Source organism: Solanum stenotomum, chromosome 2 (genome assembly GCF_019186545.1).
Source record: "Solanum stenotomum isolate F172 chromosome 2, ASM1918654v1, whole genome shotgun sequence".
NCBI classification, from domain to species: domain Eukaryota; kingdom Viridiplantae; phylum Streptophyta; class Magnoliopsida; order Solanales; family Solanaceae; genus Solanum; species Solanum stenotomum.
In genome coordinates, this window is record NC_064283.1 from 42476188 (window position 1) to 42495414 (window position 19227).

At 41.6% G+C, this 19227-nt stretch overlaps 1 pseudogene; it reads right to left on the bottom strand.

The window, feature by feature from the left end:
• Positions 1–851: 851 nt before the first annotated feature.
• Positions 852–16800, bottom strand: LOC125855995 (uncharacterized; annotated as a pseudogene).
• Between the last annotated feature and the right edge of the window lie 2427 nt (positions 16801–19227).

A 19227-nucleotide genomic window follows, 5' to 3' on the forward strand; every position in this document is an offset into this window, starting at 1 on the left:
ATTTATAGCTCAAAACCCTAATATATAACCAAAACAATACTCACAAAAGGTGGGCCTCAACCCACCACAAAACAAAAACAATTTATCCTCAAATGCAAGAAAATATCCAAAAGTTAATAAAAATAAGACAGAGAGGGAGGTAAAGGGAAATCTTGTCTACGCAGTCGCTCCATCTGTTGAGGCATCAATGCCAGTTGCATCACTCTGATCATTAGTGCCTGGAGTCATATCAACAGTGGTAGATCCACTAGGGGCTGCCAAAAGTGTGTCTGTCAAGGATATATGCACAGTTGCATCTACCATGGCCTCATCAGTCTATATAAGACCCTCATAAGAAGCTTCCTCAGCCGCCTCAAGTATCTCCTCATCTGTATCAACCTCAAACTCAGGATCCGCTACCTCTTTGGCTTGAACATCATCTATGGTGGTAGTCGGAGGCATAACTGGATCTACTGGCATATTTGAGATCTCCACCGTCCCAAAAATCATAGACATGTCGGTGGTCTTTAGCTGGTCCACATCTCTCCTCAGCGTAGCAATAGTGGCTTTTAGAGCGGTCACCTCCTCGGTGGCCCCTTGGCCACGCTCCCACACTGTTATCCTAGCCGCAAGGGCATAAATGGTAGCACTCAAGGGTGTCACAACATCAGCAAAGGTTGTCTGGATCATGCCCGGAATGGAGGCCTCTAGTATGGCGGCACGACAATCAGCAGAATGAGCTAGCTGCCCCATCCATAGAAATGCAGCCCTAGTAAGCATGGGCGGGGAGGCGATAGCAGCAGTACCAGATCTGGGAGGCAATGGAGCAGCAGAGGGACTAGTGGTATCAAAAGGACAACACTAGAGGTACCTTAAGGCCTAGGGGCCGGAGTAGGCAATACTTCCTCTGCAGGTAGTGTCTGAATATCCACAACTAGGGAAGAGTCCACCAGGGCTGCCTTCTTCTTCTCTGCTTCATCCTTCAAATACACCACCTCAGTCCTCTGGATATCAGTAGAAGATGTGGAAATCACATCCACATCCTTCTTATCATCTCTAGGAATTCAAGCCCATCAGCACAGCTCGGTGATCAATGCCGAAAAGGGGAGGGAATTCGAGTGCTGATTGGCCCTCATCACATCTCTTGTGCAATAATCATCCTCTGGTTCGGTCGTGTCCCATTAGTGATTCCCCCAAGATAGTCTGCATTTGCATGGTGGAGAATTGACTCGTTCATAGATGGCATGATGGTACTACTGATGAAGCCAAACCAATACCTTGCAGCTACATTGAGGTCCTTCTTTTCAATGGCTGCCCCAACCTCAAGCCACCTAAGAATACCGTCTGATATCAGGAGAGCCAACCACTTCTTCATGTTTTCCAGCGTCTTTGTCCTGATCTTGTATTGATAGTCATCCTCAAGTCTCGTAGTGCATTCTAAGACTGCATTGATGGTATCATAATCACACTGCACCCTCTTACCGCTGACAACTAAGTAGTCAACCGGCTTGAAATTAGTTGCCAGCTTCTTCCCTTGTGGTATTAAGGCACTGTAAGCACTGTAGAATTCACGGACCCAACTCGAAATGTAAAGGTCATGGGGCTTGGTGAAGAGCTGGAATTTATGGGACTACAGACAGCTCGTGATCTCTGGGTACATGTCAATGACACCATTAGTCGACAATCGCTTCTCTTTTATGATAGTCCTCAGCCCCTCAGTCTTTAGTTTGTTCATAGACCATAAGGGAGAACCCTGTACTGGCGGTGCTTGGACCACGACCTGTGCTGGAGCGGGAGGAGTAGTAGTGGTGGCCTGGGGAGTCCTGATCCTAGACTGATCATTCATCATCTTGGATAGCAGCTCTGCCCTCTGTACTGCCACTAGCTTATCATCATCAAGCTCAAAAGTTGCAACCTGATGCTCCTAGTGATCATTCTCAGAAGTGGTAAGGTGAGTGACGTAGATACCGTCACTGTTGGAGTTGGCCTTTGATGACGCAGAAGCCTTTCCTTTTCCTTTTCCTTTTCCTTTCCCACCTGTTGTGGGAAGTGATACGCTCAAATTACACCTCCCTAAAGAAGTATAAGCAATGGTTGTCAAATAAAGAACACAACTTGTAATTTGTGGTCGATCTCACGAGGAATATTGTATTCAAGTAACAAGTGAGCAAGATTCGAACTTTGTTGATATCAATAAAAGATAAAGAAACTAGGGTGTATGTGTTCTCCATAAGCTCTAAACGCAGTAATTCTAACAATAGTAATCCTTTTCGAGTGTATCACATGCAAAGTGGTATGTTATGTATCCCTAAGTGCTTGGTCTACCAAATAGAAAATTTCACCCTGCACCTTGGTCCGGTTACGTGTGTCTAATTTACTAACCCTTACCTTTACCTTAGATTAGACATCACATCAACGTATAACTTAGTTTTCACCCTCGCACCCATTGATATTAGACTATTAGATAGTATCACACTAAATCTCTATTGATAATTCTTTTCTTATTAACTACCTCTTTGGTCTGGCAAAGTAGCAACAAGGCGAGTTCTAACGCATGCACTCGTTAAAAAGACTTTTAAACAGAACAAATACCAATACATGCATCAACACTAGTCAAGAATTACTTACTTATTATTCATACGTTGTTAATTGTTCATGGTTCCTACAACCCTAGTTGTGGATTTAGTTACTCATTCTTGTAAGAACACAATTCATAATTGTAGAAGAAGAATTCATGAACTTGCGTATTGAGTAGAAGAAACCCATAATCTCCAATTGAAATTCAAAGCAAAAATCTTATAAACTGAATTTAGGAAATCAAATAGCCAAAAGCTTGCAAGTTAATTCCCAAGAAAATACTAAGAACTAAAATAATAATATGGTGTCTAACCCCCAAAAACGAGGTTTACATGCCCTATTTATAGAAAAACATTTCATAAACAAAAAGGAAATGAAATAAGGAAATAAACTTTTTTGGACGAGACTTCAATCGACTATACTAACCTACGGACCGTAAACTGACCTACGGTTCGTAGGTCCCTTCTATGGCTCAAGACTTAGACAATTTCTCAGAAGTTTGGAACCTTCAACTCCCAGTTGCAATCGACGGACGTGTTGTACGGACCGTGGGTCCTCTTTCGTGGCTCCACACTTAGAACTTTTCATCTGGTACTGGAATTTCAACTCTCAGTGATCATTGACGGACGTGCAGGACGCCCATAGGTCTACCTACGGTCCGTCACTCGCCTCAGTAGTTCCACACTTATTTAGACTTCCCAGACGAACAATCCACGCCTACCCGCTGACAAACCATGACTGGACCTACTATCCGTAGGTCACTTCCGTGGGTGGCCACTTCAACAGAATTTCAGTTGTATCTCTCTCGACATCGTCCAAGCCTATTTCCTACAAATTTAGTACATTAAACAATAGTTCTAATACAAAATAGCCGTAAACAAACACAACTCTTAAGCGAAATGTATTAAAAATACTGTAAACTCACGATATATCAACACCCTCAACTTAAATTCGTTGTTTGTCCTCAAGCGACGCACTAAGACTCTAAACGACACTTGTATAGAAGCAGACATTCAAACACAAGCAATCACATGGCTTTCTATCCCGACTCCCTTTTCGAGTGCAAATATTTTCTCTTAGACTCAACAAGCTAACTCATGCGGCTCAAGATATGACAAAGATCGACCAATAGACACACAACATACACTTTTTCACTATCACCAAGGTACAAACTCTACGACAATTTAACTAGTGCCCTTACTTCAAACGAAATCCCTTTTTCACACAATGAATATGATTTTGAGTACAAGGATTCATTCAACACTCATGCTCAAAAGTAACTTCAAGTACAGTTAGTGCTCAATTCCATAGGCATGCCCTTATTTTCACTACTTAGACTCTCCAAACTAGTTTCTAGGATCATTATAGGACTTTTCTTACCTTGTAACGTAGGCTCAGGGTCAGGTGTAGTACATTTGGGTACTTTTTAGTGACTTTCTGCCCTCCTTGACATTACATTGGCTTTTTTCCTCTTTTTGACCTATTTTTGACATCCTTTCTTTTTATCTTCTTTTCCTTGACTCTTTTCACCATAGATGTGACTTTTGACTTTGTAGTTCTTATTTTTCACTTTCTCCTTTTTCTTTCACTTTATTTTTCTTTATTTTTCAGAACTTTTATTTATCATCTTTTTGCTTCTTTGGCACCAAGTCGCATCCTCTTCTATCTTCTCTTTTTCTCTTTTCAACACACAACTCTTCTCATACCCATTTTCCTTTCAGTTTCCTCTTTCATACCCACCCTCAACTTATGGATTTTCCATTAGTTGAGGTGCACAATATTTGATGTCAGACTAAGGCCAAGATTTAGGTTAGTTTTAGCATTAGCCACCCTCAACTTAGACTTTTGGCCTAAGCAAGGTGCTCATGTCCAAGGAGGGACCAAGGCCAAAACACTTTTTTTAAGGAAGGTGAGTTAGGTGAATCAAAAGAAATGGCCAATTTTATGCTCAATTGTTTGGATCAAAGGGAACATTGATTTCACTTGGTTGAATTCTTTTAGGCTTATGTGGACTAATTTCAACAATGGTCTATGATCACTTCCCAACTTCTAGCCTAGATCATCTTCGTAGGACCAACGGGGCAAGTTCTTGATTGGCACAAACTATCTGAACAATCAACTTTCCTCACACACTCTTGGCACATTGTTTCATTATCAGATTATCAGATTACCTAGTTCAAGTTTTAGCTTAAGTCATGAGATCAAATTGGTTCTTTATCATATCATACTCAGAGACAACACATTCAACTCATTCTAGCCTACAGATTTTAGCACATATCACAACTTTTGGACAGGTACCATTTTTGTTTCTTAATTATGCCATCATGTTTCATTCTTTCTCATGCTTCTCCACATACAACCCTAACACATGCAGGTTCGACAGAAATTAAAACAGTATCTTGGGGGAAACCAACACAGGTAAGAAAACCCCAAGAGTGGATTATGAGTTGGGTTACTCAGACTTCACCTCATCACTCACAATCCATTTACCCCACCCCCAACAAAATACATTGCAATTGTCCCCAATGCACAAAAAGTAACAAATAAAGGATCAGGTAAAGAAAACTTGTGGCGCATAGCACCAAAGACCTATCAATAAGCGGGTGGGTCTGGTTTCCCGAAGCCAGCTGGAACAATAATCGGATCACCCTCAGTAGTGCCCGCATCAACAATCTCAACACCCTTAGTAGTGCTAACCTCAACTCTCACCGCACCATCAGTGGTGCTCACACTGCTAGAGGCACCAACCCTACCTCCCTAGCCCATTACTGGTGCATCTCCTCATCAACTATACAGGCCCTCCGTGCTACCACAATCTTCTGGCGTTCTCACGTGCGAGCTCTCCCAGCCTCAGTGTCATCAGAAGGCTTATCAGAGCGAGGTTGCTTCCTAGCATGAGTGGAACAAGAAGGTGGTGGAATCTCATCTTGGAAAAGTGCATCTAACACCGTTTCATTAACCGGTGTTGTGGGTGCCAACTCAGTTTCAGTCTCAGGTGGAGCTAGAAGAGTGTCAAGATCAGCCCAAAGACTAGCCAACTCCGATCGAAAAGAAGAGAAATATGTGGTGGGGGCTGGACACTCTAAGACGCGCAGCTCAAATTCATCAAGGCACTGGTGAACGACATGAACCTTACGGTCCATCATCTGCTCCATCCGCTGCTCAACCCTAGTCACGGACTTCTCAATCGCTCACTGCATCCACATCCTCACATGTTGAAGTAGTGTGGCCACATGAGCCTCTAGCTTCTGAATACGGGCTAGAAGTACTGTCACAGACCCTGAAGAGTGAGTGGCTATGGAGGCACTAGGGGCCTGACTGGTTACCGGAGAATGGGAAGTCAGGGCATCCTTAGTAGGGGTTGAAGGGGCAGGCTCCTCACCCTGTATCTGCTCCACATCTATTACCAAGTATGCTCCCAATGGAGGAACCTCAACTTGTGGCTCTCTGCATGGTGCCGCCACATTGGCCTCATCTCAAATTAGGCCTATATCTAGGGTCTTGGTCGCCTGGATCAACTTGTGACATTGCCAAACCGGCACTCCAACATCCCTACACAGCTGAAAAATGAGGCATGGGAAAGGGTAGGTGGTGGTGGCCTTGAAGGCCCTCTTGTGTATTGTAACGACCCGGAAAATGATAGAATGAACTTGAGCCTTGACGTTTGGGTTAGTGGGAGCTTAGGTTGATGTTTATGCTGTTTTAGAACTTAAATGGAGCTAGGTAGCATCCTAGGGTGCAAGCAAGGGACTAGGCTAGCAAGTTAGTCTAGTGGACTGCCCAGTTGACCAGCCTTTGAGTAATCCCACTGCAACAGACAAGCAAGGGGCAGATTTTTAAAGTTACGACTTTTAGGGTCAACTTCAAATGATGATATCTTTTAGCTCAAAATGAATTAGGTGGATCATTACCTATCCAATTAAAGATATCTGATTCCTCTTTCCAACGCCACCGAGTTTGCCCTTTTCCGATCTCGGAGTAAAAAGTTATGCCCAAAATACGGAAGCACTGTCAAAAAGGACGAGCTTAGACGGGTTTTGTGGAAACTTTTAAGTGGGTCCTTATTTCTTTTCCTAAGTTGAGCCCTTTTTATTATATTCCTTTACTAGCAATTATAAAACCGTTTTAGACCAAAATTCTTCCATTTTAAGTCACTCCAATTAGAATTAAAAAGAACTCACCTCCTCTCAAATACTTTTCTCTCTACAATCCTCCATTTTAAGAAGGTCAAGAACTTGGAGCTAGGGCTTGGATTGAAGGTGGTTTCTTCATCAATTTTCTTGGGGAATCTTAATAAAGGTATGGTGACCCTTGATCCTTGATTATCTTTCCTTCAAGGAGTCCAAAAAAAAAACGGGTTTCAAAAGCCTTCAAAGAACAAAACTTCTATTTTCTATTCCTGGTATGGGTTCATGGGTAAAATGTTTTCAAAGTCATTATATTGGTGAATTGAAGTTCTATTTATGATTTTAAGATGATTTTATATGAAACTTCTTCAAGAACCCATGTTTTCATTAAAAGCCTATAATTTGCTTATGAAGTGGGTTTAATGCCTATGATTTAATGTTTGATGAAATTGTGTTTAAATCCGATTGTATTGTTGATTTATATGGTTTTCTATACCTATTTATGATGAATTGTTGGTATATGGATAATTGAGGATTGTGGCCTTATGGGCAAGTTATGGAAGAATTCTCTTGTGGTAAGAAAAATGGTTGGGACTTGAGTGTTGTTGATTATGGCTTTGGAGGATGGTAAGTTGGCTTAATCTCATATTATGGATAAAAAAATTGTTCTTGCTTGGTTTGATCCACTTATGGTGGAGGTGTTTAATTATGGAATGTATTGTGACCATGGCCTTGAAGGCATAGTATGAGAAATATAAGTGTTACATGACATTTTTATGAATGGACATTTAATGGAGCTAATGTGATCATGTTATGAACGTAAATGTGTTATTATTGAAAGGATTTTTCTCAATTTGACACTCATGAATGTTGATGATAGAATATGAAGGATTCTCCAATTTATTGCATATCTCGAATTGGTAGAGCTTGTGCATCATTTTCTTGTTTAAATGATTATATTATTGGTTGTTGAATCCTCGGATCGGTAGGCTAGTAGCACCCTTCCACTCATGATAATAATGAACCTTGGAATCGGTAGGCTTATCGCACCCTTCCATTAATGATAGTAATGAACCTTGGAGTCGGTAGGCCTATGGCACCTTTCCATGAAGGTTAATGATGAGACTTGAACCGGTAGGCCCATGGCACCCTTTCAAGAGGAGTTAATGAGCTTTCCTAAATGAACCTTGAAACGGTAGGCTTAAAGCACCCTTTCACGTGTTAATGAATGTAATTTGGAGTTGGTAGGCCAATGGCACCTCTCATATGTGATAATGTCAAGGTAACGAACTATTCTATGGGAATGTAGGCTAAGCACCGAGTGGATTTGGTTAGATGGAAACTCCCCCAATGGTTAGGCATGAGTTTCAATGATCGTCTACCTTATCCCATAAACTATGTGCCCGCATAGGTAGCTAGTGGATCCATTAAGCTATATATACCGGTCTTCCTTAGGCAAGTAGACCACCTCTTTACGGTGTGGGGACTTATGACACCGGATTCCATGACAAGCTCTCATGGTCTATGTCGGTTAAATGCTTACTTCCCATCATGTGAGATTTCATTATGGTTTCTTGATAGGCTCTACAAAGTGTAGGTAGTAGTATGGGATGCTACCTATACATTGCACGAGTAGGCTTGGAGAGGGTCATAGTGAGTTTCTCTAAATCCTAATGTATGTGACACAATTGTGGCCTAAATAAGGTTATTAAAGAATGTTGGCTCTCAAATGCTTAATATGAGATGCATGCTATACTTGGGTTATATTATGAGTTATTTTCCCTTGTCATGTCTTAATTAATGATATACCTCTTATGTATGAATATTGTGCAAAGGTGAAAGAAAGGAATGATAAGTTACTTTAAGTGACCTAAATGTGGTGCCTTAGTATGGATGGTGGTATGGGACGCCATCCATACATTGCACGAGGTATAGCATAAGGGTTTCTTGAGGTGAAGGTCCAAGGTAAAGGTTTTCATGTTGATATTGTTTAAAGGTGATATTATGACTTACTTGATGTTTATGCTTGTCTTGTATGTCTTTTATGCAACTGTTCATGATACTTCAAAAAGTGGCATAATGCATGGTTTCTAGCCAAAATGTCCCTTTTTAAAGCATGTTTTGCATGGTCATCATACTTAGTACTTAATTGTGCTAATTCCATATTTCTCTATTTTCTACTAGTGTAGGTTCCGGAAAGTGAGCGGGTTCTATAGTAAGCTTGGAACTTGAAGTTCTTCCAAGATCTTGTGGTATGTCCTCATATGTCGAGCACATGACTTTTCTATTATAATTTTATGATAAGGTTCTTGTAATAGACTTAATAGACTTCTTTTGATTGTAAAGGGCCGTGTCCCTACTTATGTTTTGTGATGTGTCTAAGATGGCCATGTGAGACTTAGACTTCCGCTGTGTGTTTTTAAAGTTGTTTTAATGAAGTTTGAATGTGTGGATGTAAATAAGTTTTTAATTCCGCACTATTATCATTATTGAATGCAATGAATGACTATGTGACTTGTATAAGACCCCTTCGGGGTCGAGTACACCTTGTTACGACTTGGGGGTGCTCCCGGGTCGTGACATGTATCTCCGCAATAAGCATGCATGCAAAATCCATCTCAAACCCTACAACGAAGGCTGCAACTATGACTGCGCAGTCCCAACTAAGAACATTGTCTGCCTTAGTAGGAGACACTGGGTTTCGCATGAATAGCCAGAAGAATTTGGCCACAAAATTCTATGTGGCCTTCCTAATTCCTACACTCGGGGTGCTAATCCACTCGATGCGCTCTTCGTCTGTAGCAATGTGATGGGCCAACCAGCGCAATAAAGTTTCCCTCTACTCTGCATTCCTTTAGAATGCCCCGCTCCTTACGATGTCCCATCAATAATCAAACTCGATCGTGTTGATTGCTAGAGTGTGGCCTGGGCCGTAGAGGAATTTGTGGATAGTAGCCTCCGATATATCAACTAAGAACCCATGAACTAAAGTAGGTGTGAGTGGAGCCTGCGCAGCGGGCTTGGCCCTTCTATCAATGGATCCTCGGAGGGTGGCTACATAGGAAATATAAAACTCCCTCATGATCTCCTCGCCATAGGACCCTGAGCTACGGGCCATCCACTCGCTCCTGTGTCTCTTTAAGAGCTCATGAATGGCAGGTGCGGTGTGCAAGCTGCCTATGAGAACCCGACGCTTATCAGAGACTAAATGAGACATCCTTTCCTTCTCAATTATCATCCTGGCATCCCTGTATATTTGCCACTAACCACTTACAGACCACCGGTTTGCCTTCTCAGCAACTAGAAAAGGCTCGGTGTTTGGTGGCACTGGAATGTCCCCAGCACTAGAAGCCTCATCAGACGAGGCAGTTCTACCATGTGAATTGGAGCCGGATGCGGAGCCTGAGCTAGAGCCGGAAGTAGATGCAGACTCAAAGCCATCCGGTGAACCAATCGGTATATCCTCCTCATCAGCCTAGGAGGCAGTGACCATATTGGGAATCACTTGCCAGGATTTATTCCGTGTAGTACATGGTGCCGTAGTGGATGTCCTAGTAGTGGGTGGGATATATGCAAGGTCATCCTCTGCATCAGTATCTTCATCCCTCAGTCGGAAGGACGGTGCCACTGATTTCAACTTGCCCTTTGCAGCTAAGGTCGGAGCTTTCTTGGGAGTCATGGTACTTGTGGAGGAGGAATTAGTACCAAAATAAACCAATAACACACTCGAAAAAAATTTATACTAAAGAACGAACCAAAACAAAAACTAAAAAAAATTCATGTACAGTAGCATCAGTGGCCACCTACGGTGGGCACTTACAGTCCATGGGTCCCCTCCGTAGGTGAAAGTTCCTAAAATGTTGGGTCTCTGATGGGAACCACAGATGTGTAGAACAGTCTGTAGGTTGACCTACGGACCGTAGTCCACCTCCGTGGTTCCACACTTAGTGGATTCTCCATGTGCAACAGATCCACGTACCCGACTACGGTCCGTGGATGGAGTCTCGTGGGCAGATCTGTGCCAGGTATCAGACATGCCTCATTTTTAGACCATTTTTTCAACATTTAAAACTTCAAACAATCAATCTAAGTCTAATCATGCATTTCAAAACAATTTATGATAGTTTGTCATCCCTAGGGTTCTGAATACTCGTTATTTAACTTTTGTAGCATACAAAACTAGGAACCCTAAGTCGAAACTTCCAGTTAGATTATTTACCCTGAGCTATTTGATTACAAAGATAGCACAATCACATTCTATCGTCCCAAGGTCAAGACCCACTTTGTGACTTCATGTATTGAACAATGAATACTGAAATTCAGAGCTAAAGTGAAGTAATTTACCTTACAAGTATTGGAAGTTGGTGATTATGTGATGACAATAAACTCCGTAGACCTTTTGCTAGCCTTTCGTCACCGAACCCAGACAATGGAATCACTGGGAAAATAGAGATGAGGATTTGGGAAGAGGGAAGAGAGATAAAGGTATTTGGGGAAGTGATTGAGGAGTGGTATGTGGGATTAGGGAGTTTAATGGAGTGATTTTTGGGAGAGGAAAGGGTTAGAAATGGCTGGGAGGGAGTTTTAAATGTGGGGGATGGATATAAAATAAAGGATTTTTATTTTAAAAGTTGTTCGGGTCGGTTAAACTCTAGGTTCGAACCCACGAGACCTCGTTTACGGGTCGTGTCGACCTACGGACTGTGGGTAGGGTCCGTAGGTCACTACGGTCCATAGGTCACTCAACACTTAGAAAATTTTGAGGACTTACCTGGGGATCTACGGCCGCTATTGATGGTCCGTGGATTGAACCACAGACCATCGATGTGGTCCGTAGACCTCTTCAATAGACATTTTCTACAGATTTGGGTTTTTCATCCCTGCACATGTAGCAACCGTTAGGACTTTCTTTTTACATTTTCTGGACACTTTTTAGACACGGACTATATGCTATATCTAGCCAACACTAATACAAAAATAAAATGGCAATCTAAAGAATTACGGAAAAACAACTAAACAAAGAAAACTCCTAAATTGAAAAGAAAAACATATAGTTGGTTGGATTGTACATCTTGGGTTGCTTCCGAAGCAGCGCTTGATTTAACGTCGCGGCACGACGCAGGCCCCTTGATTACTCAGACTTCATCAAAGTAGTAGGCCTCAACCACTTCTTGCACACTCTCTTCTTTGCCCATGTAGACCTTGATCCTTTGCTCGTTTACCTTGAACCTTGTTCCCTCCTTGTTCTCGAGCTCGACCGCTCCATGTGGGAACACTTGCGTGACTATGAATGGCCCGGTCCACTTGGACTTGAGCTTGCCAGGAAACAAGTGCAACCAAGAATTTAATAGAAGCACCAGATCACCCACATCAAATTCACGCTTTTCAATCTTTTGATCTTGATACTTCTTCATCTTCTTTTTGTACAAGGCAGAACTTTCATATGCTCTTAGGCAAAACTCATGAAGCTCATTCATGTCATTCACTCTATGATTCGATGTTGTGCCCCAATCCATATTCAACTTCTTCAGTGCCAACATAGCCTTATGCTCAAGCTCTACCGGCAAATGGCAAGACTTCCCATATACAAGTTGGTAGGGGGACATACCTATGGGAGTCTTGAATGCGGTGTGATAGGCCCATAGAGCATCATCAAGCCTCCTTAACCAATAAGTTCTATTAGCATTCACATTTTTAGCAAGAATCTACTTGAACTCTTTGTTGGACACTTCAACTTGCCCACTAGACTGTGGATAGTAAAGAGTGACTACATTGTGGCGGACACCATATTTCTCAAGTAGTGCCTTGATCAACTTATTATAGAAGTGAGAACCTCCGTCACTGATAATCGCCCTAGGTGAACCAAATCTGGAGAAGATATTCTTTTTCATGAATGTGGTGACACTTTTACCTTCATTGTTTTAAAAGCGCAATTGCTTCCACCCATTTCGATACACAGTCAACCGCAACAAGAATATACTTCATTCCATGTGAACTCACAAATGGACCCATAAAATCAATACCCCATACATCAAACAACTCAATCACCAATATCGGATTCATAGGAAGCTCTTGCCTCTTTGAAATTCCTCCTTCTCTTTGGCAACGATCACAAGACTTGGCGAAATCATGAGCATCTTGGTGGATGGTAGGCCAATAATACCCAGACTACAAAATTTTATGCGCAGTCCGAATTCCACTATGATGCCTACCAATAGGCAAAGAGTGACACACCTATAGTATACTCATCATCTCACTCTCGGGCACACAACGACGAATAATCCTAGCAGCACAAATATGGAACAAATAAGGCTCATCCCAAAAGAACTTCTTCACATCATGCATAAACTTTTTTCTCTGGTGAAAAGACAAATCTGATAGGACCAGATCACTTGCTAAGTAGTTAGCAAAGTCTCTGAACCAAGGAATCAGATCATGAGAAGCCGCCAATACATGTTCATCTGGAAAAACATCATTAATTTCAGCCCCATCTCCTAGCTTGAGCATAGTTTCTTCCTCTAATCTGGACAACTGATTGACAACTTGATTTTCTGTCCCCTTTCTATCTTTCACCTCAAAATCGAACTCTTGTAGCAACAACATCCATCAAACTAACCTCGATTTTGCATCCTTCTTAGCCATCAAACACCTCAATGCAGAGTGGTCAGTATGCACTATGACCTTAGTACCAAGCAAGTAGGATCAAAATTTCTCGAATATGAAAACCGTAGCAAGGAGTCCCTGTTCAACCACTGTATAGTTCTTTTGAGCCATATTTAGAGCTTTATTGGCATAGTAAATAGGATGAATAATTTTCTCTCGCCTCTGTCCCAAAACAACACCAAGCGCCACTCCACTCGCATCACACATTACCTCAAACGGTTGCCCCCAATCCGGTGAAATAATGATAGGTGTGAAAACTAGCTTTTCCTTCAACTCTTCAAATGCTCTCAGAGAAGCATCATCAAAATCAAACTTACACTCCTTTTCGAGCAATTTGCACAATGGGTGTGCAATCTTGGAGAAATCCTTAATAAACCTCTTAAAAATGAATGCATGCCCAAGAAAACTTCTAACACCTTTAACAGAGATAGGTTGTGGAAGCTTTTCTTTTACCTCAACTTTCACTCTATCAACCTCAATAACCTTCTCAGAAATCTGATGACCCAGACCGATCCCCTCTTTCACCATGAAGTGGCACTTTTCCCAATTGAGCGCAAGATTGCACTCTTCACACCATTTCAGTACCTCAGCCAAATGATCCAAACAACCATCAAATGAGTCACCTACCACAAAGAAATCATCCATAAATACCTCAATAGTGTCCTCCACCATATCAGAGAATATCGACATCATTCAACGCTGGAAGGTCGTTGAGGCACTGCACAACCCAAATCGCATATGTTTTAAGGCGAAAGTCCCATAAGAGCAACTGAATGTGGTTTTCTCTTTGTCTTCCGGAGCTAGGGATATTTGATTGTAGCCCGAATAACCATCAAGAAAGCAATACCAACCCTTACCAGCAAGGCGGTCCAACATCTGATCCATGAACGACATAGGGAAGTGGTCATTTTCTGTCCAAGCATTCAATTTTCGGTAGTCCATGAATACTCTTCATCCAGTCACGGGCCGCATCGGAACAACCTCATTTCTCGCATTAGGTACCACAGTCATCCCACCTTTCTTGAGCATAAACTGAACATGACAAACTCAACTACTATTTGCAATGGGATAAATGACTCCAGCATCCAACCAATTGATGATTTCCTTTTTCACTACCTCTTGCATAGGCAGATTTAGTCTCCTTTGGTGCTCAATACTAGGCTTATGATCCAGCATGATTTGGATTTTATGAGAACAAATGCCAGGAGGAATCCCAATAATATCCGCAATAGTCCATCTAATAGCCCTCTTGAACCTCTTTAACATAGAAACCAAAGCCTCAACTTGTTCCGCATTCAAAGTGGCCGCAATGATGACCGGTAAAGTACCATCTCTCCACAAGAATACATACCTCAAATGTGATGGTAAAACCTTAAGCTCCAATTTTGGAGCCTCTTCAATAGACAGTTTTGCGGTTGGTGAGTCCTGATTCTTCATATCTAACTCAAATTTCTTTGATTTAGAACGAAATTTGAACCTATCAAGTGTGGCAACTAACTCATCATAGTCCACAATACCATCACCCTCAAAATTCATCATTACCGATGCAAGTGCATCAACACCTAACCACTCTTCAATAGACAAATCAGACCCTTGACCCACAATATGATTCACCACGGACACTAACTTGAGATCACTTTCCAGCTTCACGGACCTACACATATTAAAATTTCCCTCTTCACTATTCAATCAAAATTTCATCTACCCTTTCTCCATATCGACCAAGGCGCACCCAGTAGCAAGGAATGGTCTCCCTAGGATGATGGGGACCTCAAAATCAACCTCACAGTCAAGTATCACAAAATCCCCCGCAAAAAAAAATGACTCCACTTTCACAAGCATATCTTGGAGAACACCAATAGGTCTCTTCACAGTTCTATCATTTATAAGTAATCGCATCATAGTTGGTTTTGGAGCCCCTAAACCCAACTTTTTGTAAATACAGAATGGAATCAGATTAATCCTAGCACCCAAATAACCCAACGCATTAGCAAAATGCAACAACCCGATGGTACATGGAATAGTGAAGGCACCAGGATCCTTCTTCTTCTGACAAGGGATCTTGTAGCAATAACACTACAATGTTGCAACCTATCATCATATTCAAAATCACAACCCTCTTCTTAGTCACCAAATCTTTCATAAACTTCTCATACCTAGGCAAATCTCCAAAGCTTCTATCAACGGAACAATGATGGAAAGTTACTTCAACATAGTAATAAACCTACGGTATTCCCTTCTTCATTCTTCTTTACCAACTTCTATGGGAATGGAGGTGGAGGTCTAGGCACAGGGACAACTTTTTGGGTTATCTCTTCTTCCTTCTCTATAGCCTTCTTTGACTCTCCAGTCACCTCAATCGCATCATCATCTTTCTCCACTACAATTTCAACCTCAGACGGCATAGGTGGATCAATGGTCTTCTTACCCCCTCGAGTAGTGACTGCCATACAATGCCCATCATTCTTCGGGTTCTGGATGGTGTTGCTATGAAGTGTGCCAGGCTGACGTGGGTTGACTGTAGTGGAGAACTGATTCATCTGCTGCTCAAGTTGCTTGATCGACACTGCATGGGTATCAACTTTTTGACCGATTCCAGACAAGTCGTTCGCATCGCCTTCACATTCTTATCAGTCGAATCAAGCCTCTTTATCATCTTATGCATCATATCCTCAATATGTGACATACTACCCCCAGCTTCCCTATTACCAGACTCCTGATTTTGTGGAGGGATATAAGGCCTAATTCTATCATCCCTATTGCCATAGTTGTTTCGGTTGTAGTTGTTGTCGCGATTGTATTTCACATCTCGGACATACTGACCCTCTTGATTGTAGTTACCACAGTTCCGACCTTGGTTTCCTTGACCTTGGTGCCAATTATCCGAATTGGAACCTTGGGCGTTGGCTCGAAAACCCCCCATCTGATCTTTTACCAAGTAGGCATCCTCCTCATAGTAACATTCCTCCTCCGGTAGTGGAGGAGTCCTAGTCAAGTAATTCACTGCATTTACCTTTTCTGTACCTCCGCTTACATGCTTCAATACCAACCCAAGTTATGTCCTTATCTGCGCCATCTCCTCACGAATGTCATTGGCAGATTGACTAGGTGCAGCTTGAACTACAAATGTGCTTTTTCTAGTGTCAGACTTTTGAGTGCCCCATGCTATATTGTTTCAGGAAATCTTTTCCAGTTTCTCAGCGATCTCCTCAAAATTGCACTCACCATATGATCCTCCAGCGATAGTATCAAGCACATCCTTATCGTTATCATCTTGACCTCTATAGAAATACTCTTTCAGTGACTCATCATCAATGCGGTGGTTTGGAACACTTCTAATGAATGCAGTGAACATGTCCCATGAACTACTCACAGACTCTCCAGGTAGTGCCAAGAAGTTATTGAGTTTATCTTTGTGGTTCAGCATTTATGAAAACGGAAAGTACTTGGCCATGAACACCTTGTGGAATTGTTACCATGTAAGGATGGAGTTGTACGGGAGCTCAGAAAACCATGCAGCAGCATCACCGGTCAATGATAGAAGGAAGACTATCCACCCAATGACATTCATATCCAACTCCGGTCTCCCCACACAACTCTTACAAACACTCCTCAACTTGGCCATGTGCCCATGCAGATCTTCTGAAGCCATACCAGAAAACAAACCCCTCGTTGTAAGCATCTGCATCAAATTTCTAGTCACCAAGAATGTATGCCCCGGAGGTAGTGGAGGGAGAACAATGGGTCCTTCAGATTCAACAGTATTAAACTTGACCCTGTAGTTACATTGCAACCTTGGTTCTGGCGGAATTTGCACCCTCAATTCATCTCCAACTAGATTATCACCTTGAACATGAGCATTCTCATTGACAACCCCAGGAGGCTGCAACTTAACTCCATCACCTAGATTCCCACTGATTGGGTTGACTTGGACCCCTTGATTATTCATTCTTCTCAAAGTTCTTCTTAACTCTTGATCGTATGGGGTCAATGGTTCGCCTCGACTCCGTGTACTAAGCAAACAATAGAGTAGAAACCTGTAGAAAATAAACAAAAAATAAAAGTAAAATTAGGAAATAATTGACTAAAGTTCAATAATGTAGTTAAACTTAATCTAAAAGCCTTATTCCCCGCTAACGGCGCCAAAATTTGATACACTCAAATTACACCTCCCAAAAGAAGTATATGCGATCGTTGTCAAATAAATAACCCAACTTGTAGGTTGAGGTCGATCCCATGAGGAATATGGTTTAGACTTAAACTTAACTCACTCTTATATCCATTTAGTCAACACTTATTTCCGAGACAAGTAAGGGGGGAGGGTTGTGTAACAAATAACTGATTGTTGTCAAGTAACAAGTGAGCAAGATTCAAACTTTGTTGTTATCAATGAGAGAGAGAGAAACTAGGGTGTATGCGTTCTCCATATGCTCTTAATACGGTAATCCTAATAATAGTAATCATTTTCTAGTGTATCACATGCAAAGTGGTAAGTTATGTATTCCTAAGTGCTTGGTCCGCCAAATAGGAAGTTTCAACCCGCACCTTGGTCTGGCTATGTGTGTATAATTTACTAACCCTAACATTTACATCAAATTAGACATCACGTCAATGTCTGGCTTACTTTTCACCCTCGCACCAATTGATATTAGACTATCAGATAGTATCACACAAAATCTCTATTGATAATTCTTTTCTTATTAACTACATTGGTCCGGCAAGTAGCAACAATGCGAGTTCTAATGCGTGCATTCTTTAAAAAGACTTCTAAATGAAAGAATTACCAATACATGCATCAACACTAGTCAAGAATTACTTAGTTATTATTCATATGTTGTTAATTGCTCATGGTTCCCACAACCCTAGTTGTGGATTTAGTTACTTATGCTTGTAACAACACAATTCATAATTGTAGAAGAAGAATTCATTAACTTACATATTGAGTAGAAGAAACCCATAATCTCCAATTGAAATTCAAAGAAAATTCTTATAAGCTGAATTTAGGAAATCAAATTGCCAAAAGTTTGCAAGTTAATTCCCAAGAAAATACCAAGAACTAAAATAATACTATGGTGTCTAATCCCCAAAAACGAGATTTACATGCCCTATTTATAGAAAAACATGTCCTAAAAAAAGGAAATGAACTAAGGAACTAAACTTTTCTAGACGCAGCTTCAATCGACGATACTAACCTACGGTCCGTAGGTCCCTTCCGTGGCTCAAGACTTACACAATTTCTCAGAAGTTTGGAACCTTCAACTCCTAGTTGCAATCGAAAGACATGCAGTATGGACCGTGGGTCGATCCACTGTCCTTGGGTCCTCTTCTGTGGCTTCACACTTAGAACTTTTCATCTGGTACTGGAACTTCAACTCTCAGTGATCATTGATGGACGTGCTGGACGGACCGTAGGTCGCCTCTGTAGTTCCACACTTCGTCAAAGTTCCTAGATGAGCAATCCACGTCTTCCCACTGATGGACCGTGACTGGACCTACGGTTCGTAGGTCACATCCGTTGGTGGCCACTTCTGCAGAATTTTAGTTGTATCTCTCTCTGCCTCGTCCAAGCCTATTCCTAAAAATTTATCACAACAAACATTAGTTCTAATACAAAATGTCCCTAGACACACACAACTCTTAAGTGAAATGTATTAAAAATGACGTAAACTCACTGTATATCAGGAAGTTTGGTAGCCTTATCCTTAGCCTTGGACGCAGTTGCATCCTCGTTGATTGTTATTCCCTTGACGCTCTTGCGGGGCAGAATGTCCCTACCTGCGACTTTAGGTCTAGCCATATTTGCAAACATCATGGAAAGTTAAAAACAATTCAAGTAAAATTGCAGAAAAATAGTTGCAAACAAACTCGCCGATCAGTTCAG